Source organism: Vitis vinifera, chromosome 18 (genome assembly GCF_030704535.1).
Source record: "Vitis vinifera cultivar Pinot Noir 40024 chromosome 18, ASM3070453v1".
Lineage (NCBI taxonomy): Eukaryota > Viridiplantae > Streptophyta > Magnoliopsida > Vitales > Vitaceae > Vitis > Vitis vinifera.
The window spans coordinates 10,561,087-10,567,827 of NC_081822.1; the positions used below are offsets into that span (position 1 = coordinate 10,561,087).

The window sequence follows — 6,741 nt, forward strand, 5'->3', positions numbered from 1 at the left end:
AGAAGAAAGAGGAATTTGAGTGTGTATTAAAATTTTGCCCTTTCCTTAAAAAGGGTAATTTTGACCTAAAAAAAAATCATATACTAAGTCGATATCTATGGAGATTGGGTGAATATATATTTATAAGTTCTTCAACAACATTTATTACCAAATAAAATCGCTTATAACTAAACAATGATAAATCATTTGTAGCATGTTTTATATGAAATTTTTTACTTACTTTTGTGTATATGTGATACTTGATTTATTTTTTAATTTAGTGTTTGGAAATACACTTATGCTATAATATTATAGCAAAATTAACTTTTTTTTTAGATAAGTGAAAGGGAATTTAATTACTTTATTATCTTGGACAAACGTTTATAAAATCAAAATAATATTTGAAATCGAGAGAGGTCAAATGTATTCTATTTATTTTGTGGTAAAAATAAAATATAAAAATGGTTATTGTATATCATTGTCACAAATTTCCCATGTCCTTTTTAATATAATTTCCGATGTTGTATAGCATATTTGTGGCATTTGTGTTCTTCCTATCAACATTGAAAAATATTATAATTTATTATTGTATTTTATAAATAACTTATTGTTAGCCCAAAGGTCCCCAGATTACGTTTTGATGATAAGAAATCATAGTTATTGTACTAACAATTTAAAATCAAGAGAAATTGTAGGTATTAATTGAAAAACTTAATTGCCCTCAATCATCAAAGGATCAAAGAAGTGCAAAATCAAGAGAGCATGAAAATCATTGAACCATAGAATTTTTAATGTAAGGTGATCACTTGGGTGCACTTAGAATTTTTAATTCACATGTATTTTTTCATACTTGTTTTAAACTTTAATGATTGTAGTTTTGATAAACTCGAGTATTTGTCTAAAACATTAGGCAAAAAAACCTTTCAAATTTATTTCATAAAACTGCTTAAAGATATTGCCTAAGTGTTAGAATGAACTGGAATGAAAAAAGATAGGTTTTTGAGCTAAAAATATTCAATTTGTCGAGGATGGGCTAAACTTGTTAGGGAACCAATTGACCAATTGTGTTTTCTCGGTCAATAATCGACCGAGGGGTGCAAAAAATCCTTTCTCTTTTTTCCGGGTTGCTCTCTCGATTGAGGGAAATCCTTTCCCAATCAAAGATTATCTTTCCCCAATCAAGGTTTAGTCAAACCTCAAATGATCACTTACTAAGTATAATCGGTTGATCAGGAAAAACCTATTGGTGCACTTTTTGATACTCAAGGTTGAAAACCTGTAAATAGAGAACTTTCATTTATTTATTAAGAAGAGAACGCTTACATTAAACTCTATACCGACTTATTTATCATATTAAAAGCTCTTATTTTCTCTTTAGTGTATTAAACTCTCATTTTTAGTGCATCCTAGTGTTCATTGTAACTTTGCTTTGTACTTGTTCATTAATTATGCTAGGATTAAGTGATTTAATTTTTTATTCTTCAAGTAAGGTTGAGTATTTAGTCTTCCAATTGAGGATAAATTTGAAGGATTAATTGTAGTGTTTATTGATGTTTGAAATCCAATTATAAAGACTTGAGAGTTTGATTAAAGATCGGAAAGTTTTGAATATTCGAATTAATTGAGAAAATAAATTATAGTTTGGGGTATGGAAGAATATATATATATATTATATTTTGGTTGAAAAAAAATAAAATAAAAAATAAAAAAATAAATATGATGAGGGACGTGGAGGTGACCCTAGAGTGTTGTGGGATTAAAAAAAAAAATAACGGAGGGACGCGTGTTGCCAGGGAAGAGATTTTGGTAGGGGAAAAAGTCTATTTGTAAATATATTATTATAATAACAATAATAGGAAGAAACATGGCTTCACTCTTTTTATTTTTAGGGTTTTGTCCGTGTATTGAAAATAAAAGCGTAATGGGTTGGTTGGGTATTGCACTTGAAACTTAATAAAAAAAAATAATTTTAAGTTAATAAATAAAATAATACTAATAATAGTTTAATGCAAATAAATATTTTTTAAAAGATTTAATTTAGATAAATTATAAAAGATAAATAAATCATTGAAAATAGATTTTGAAATGAACCTAATTTTATAAAAATTTGAAAACTCATTAATTAAATTATTATTGTTTAGGAAGTTGAAAATAATATTGGATGATAATAATATTAGTATGGAAAATTAATTAGGATTCCTAATATTAAATAAAATATTTTTAAGATTGTCAAATTTATACTTTTAGATAAATAATCAACAATAATAGTTGTATACGATATTATATTAGGTGATGAGTAAATTCTTCAAGGTTTTTAAGTACTTCTTTGATGTAAGGGAAATTAATGCAGATTTTGTAAAATGAATAATATTATTTTTATGTCTATGCATGTATCAAATATATGTTTTGTATGAAAAATATGTTTGAATATTTTCTTTATTTACGAAAAATGAAAATTGTGGAGATGTGATGTTTTATTTTGTAAGTTTGAATGAATGAAATAAAATGTTTGACTTTAATTTCTATAACTGTTGTTAATGGGTTGACATTTATGATCCTAATCAATAGGTTAATAGTTGATATTATATGATCCTAGTCAACGGGTTACAATAGTTGACCTCATGACTCTAGTCAATAGGTTATAATTGTTAACTTTTGGTTTTATTTATCTTAAATAAAACAAATTTGAAACTAATAACTCATATATGAAGTCTCACCTAATTGGACACCATTTGTCATTTGATAATCGAAGTAAATATATTTTGAATGTATTTGATTTAGTTTTAATGTGAAATTGTTTTGAAATGGATATGAGAAAATTTTGTTCAAACATTTTAATGTATTTACATTTTGAACTCCAAAGTTTTATAAAAATAATTATATGATGTATCTCCACTTTGTAATTATAATTAAAAATGTTTGATTCATGAAATTATATTGATGTTCCTTATTGAGCTTTAAACTCATGCCCATTCATTGATAATTTTTCAGGTACTATTAGTTTGGGCGATAAGTGATGGTTAGATCGATGAATTTTTTTTTTTTACAATTTTGATTCAAACTTTATTTTCGACATTATTTAGATATTAAAATTTAATTCATGTTTGAATTATTTGAGTTTGAAGTTATTTTGACAATAACACTTAGGTTGATATGATAGTTTTTAAAGTTAAAAATTGAATATTATTGAATTTATTTATTTTATTATTATGTGACAATATGAATATTCAAAATTTTAAAATTAATATAATCATTTAAGTAATAAATTTATTCATGGTAATTGATTTATTTATTTTTCATTGATAAATAAAATTTAATTTGTACAATTTTCTCAATAAGCTGTCATTAAGCCATGAAAATAAAAATAAAAATGTTTATTGAAAAACGTGTTTTATTTTTCTTTTCAGGGTAAAAGAGAGAAAATTGTGAATTGATAAGCCCGTGCCCGGTTTTCTTAACTGGTGCGAAGAAATCCTCATTCCTGATTGGAATATAGAGACTCGACCTGTCAAACAATATTTGGTTGTGGGTTGAAACCACGCTGAGAACAGAGAACACGCTATACACGGCAAAATGTTTGGCGTATTTTCTCACGATTACAGCAATCATCTGCAACCGTCCATCGCTCCATAAGACTAAAACCCATTCATTCCCAGTCGTTGGATCATTCTAGCCCTTCCATAAATACAGGATCTCTCCTATTTCTCGTTCTGCGTCTCTTATGTCCTATCTAAGAGGTCTGGTCCATCTAGGTCTTAATCTTCGAATTCTTTTCCATGTCCAGGCGCGTAAGTCAACGACCAACCTTTTATTATGGCTTCTTGTGATTTCACTGCCGATCGTTATGCTTTCAGCTTTCAATTTTTCTCGCAACATAGTTTTTTTTGTTTAATACCGAGTGGTTGAATTGTTACCCTAGTTCGTTGGACCCGATTTCAACTTTTCTTCTCGATCGTCTCTGTCATAAGTGATGCTCGTAGATCGGCTTTTTTTTTTCCTTTATTAAAATGGATGTCGCTGGGTTGAACTTTCATGCCTTTGGTCTGGATCTTTATTCGCTTTTCAAGAAAAAGATGATGAGTTCAGCCTGGTGTTTGGGAGAAGGATTTATCTTTACGTATTGTTTACTTATTAATTTTTTCGTTTTATCAGAATTTGCAACCGTTTTTTGTTTGGGATCCCGAAGAGGAATTAGGGTTCAGGCCGCTGGATATTTGTTCTACGTGTATGTCTTGTTTTCGGGTTTGACGATCTTTTTTCGGATCCGATGTGAATGTTTTCCAAAGCTGAAAGATCCCCAAGCACCTCTTTTCTGCATATTTGAATCACAACGTGATGCAGCCATATACCAACACGGAAATTTTTTTGTATGGTAACGGTAGGATGAGGAAGGGCAAGAAAGAAAGAGGGTGAGATGTGAAAATTCTAAGTTATGCATATTGGATGACAGTTGTCTCGTGTTGTTCTGATATGACCTTTGCCATGTCAGGTGCGCTTGCATGGCAGGTCAAATAACCTAATAAAATTATTCAGTTTTTTTGGTTTTTGTGGGGGATGGCACGGCGTATGTCGCCGGCTCCCCCACTTGGTGTGTGTCGCTCTTCTCTCTCTATCTCTTTTCCTTGTCCTGGCACGCCACCATCAATTGGCCATTCTCATTTGGACTGATTGGATTTCGGTCCTACCTCCGAATCTCCGATCGAATAACTTGTGTGGTTAAATGCCGAGGCCTCTTCATACTCATCGTGAATGGTGTCATGCCAAGAAAGTATATAGGCCAATGTTCTTCATTAATATTTCATAACATCATATGAGCCAATGTTCTTCATAGTTTTTGGGCTATATCACGAAGAAATGTTTATTTGATAGCATTCTTACAACCACAAATTCGTTCTCAGCAAAGTTACGGTTTCCATAACATTGCCCATTTAACACAATTAACATTTTCCCCCTCAATGCATTGTGATTCATTCCATTGTTGGGCTTACAGAATCGTTATAAATATCAGTAATATACAATTTTGCTGGTATACTGGCGAGTATGCATTTAAGATCTTGGACCATTGTTAAAAATCTTGGACCATTGTTTGAAATACTACTATTTGTAGCTTCAATCGCAAAGTTTTGGTGGTTGGTTTTGGGTTTGGATAGCTCCATATTTGAGTTTGTTGTAACATTTGTTTCAGAGGCTGTTTGTTTTCAACATATCTTTATATCTTGTAAAAGAGGTTGTTCATTAAATATTTTCTTGAGGATAACCATTCCAGTTGGAGCTGCTTCAAAAATTTTCAGAATTCTGCTTGGAATTTGTGTATATGGTTGTGTTTGTTTTCCTGTCAAGACAAGATGAGTTTCAATGAAGAAAACTAGTGGTTCTCACGATCATGGTAATTACTTCTAAATTTATTGTTACTTGAATATTTTGGTCTGTTTATTCTGGTTACTGATTCAATGCAGGCACATAAGCTATTTGTAATGATGGGTTTAGATGCATTCTATATGCTGCAGCAGCAGATGGTCTATTGTAAGTGTTTACAGTTGTGGTCATGTGGTTTCTAAGTCGTTGGATTAACATTGTGATTTTATTCAGACTAAGGATTGAAATGACATAAATGGCCATGAAGCATGGTGTCAGCAATTTAATTTACAAAGGGTTGTGAGATTGACATTTCTATGCTGTATCTTGATATGAATCTGCATCATCTGTGTACGTCTGTTACATGATCTTTAATATTAGGCATTTCAGTTAATTTTGCCATTGCTACTGCATTCAATGTTATGTTTTTGTTTACTTTTTGAACTTGTACTATGTTTTACCCATGACAGGGGCTTAATTTTTCCTCTTTGATTCAGCAAGTATCTCCATTTTTTTAATTTGCACCATTTAATATTATAGATGTCTATTCGTGGCTTAGCAAATGGTAGGCAATTTGGGCTTAGAGGAGTTCTAGGCCTATTTGATTGTAACTTTAGCTGTGATAAGTTGTGATCTTCTTGCCCACATGTCTTCAGAGCATTGTCTTAATAACTAATTTATTTTGATTGAACTATTATCCTATTATCCTATTTCAGTTAACTAAGGTGGTGCAAAGATGTTGCTTGGCCTTTGTTTGAGGCTTTAGCGACCAGTTATATTTTTAAGCAGAATTGCAGTATTTTAAACCGGATCACAAATTTTTTATTTCCTATTCCATCATTGTGTTTCTTAAAGTACATTTTTATGGTTTGCAAAATTTACTTGTATTTTTTCCATTTGATTTGTAATTTTCAGTCATTAAAAATTGCTTAGGGATTTATAGTGCTTTTGGAAGTGTTATCTCTACAACCGTGTTTTTGGATAATCACAAGTTTTTCTCCAGAAAGCATGATAATTGATTTTTCAAATTTCTACCAGTGCTCTATAAATTTTGAAAATTTATAAAACACTTCTAGGTTTGCAAGTCGTATTTTTTATGTTTTGAAAATTTTGAATGTGAAATCAATTGTCATAATAGTAGATAGCCTCAAATTTTGGCCTTTCTGCATCTCCAGTAGAGCCTGAAACTAGCCATGGAAGTACAACCTGAATTTTACTGGCAAAAAAGGTCCATGGCCAACTCATTCATTTACGTAGTCCCTTCTTATTATTTCTAATTCAGGTGAAGATGTGGTTGTTGGTTTATCCTTCCTGTTGCCCTTGTATCTAAGGTTTAGGATTGTTAACAAATTGCATTGGGTATGTTAGAATGCATCTAATTTGTTTCACTCATGTGGCAGTTTTTGG

At 30.5% G+C, this 6,741-nt stretch overlaps 1 long non-coding RNA gene across 2 annotated transcripts; it reads left to right on the plus strand.

Annotated features, from left to right (window-relative positions):
- The first annotated feature begins 3,480 nt into the window (after nucleotides 1–3,480).
- LOC104882555 (uncharacterized) lies at nucleotides 3,481–5,650 on the plus strand. Of its 2 annotated transcripts, XR_002028802.2 has the most exons (3): nucleotides 3,653–3,767; nucleotides 4,132–5,365; nucleotides 5,436–5,650. It is a non-coding gene; the product is annotated as an uncharacterized LOC104882555 (long non-coding RNA). The 2 variants fall into 2 exon arrangements; XR_009465027.1 differs by having other exon boundaries at nucleotides 3,481–3,767; nucleotides 4,132–5,650.
- The last annotated feature ends 1,091 nt before the right edge of the window (nucleotides 5,651–6,741 follow it).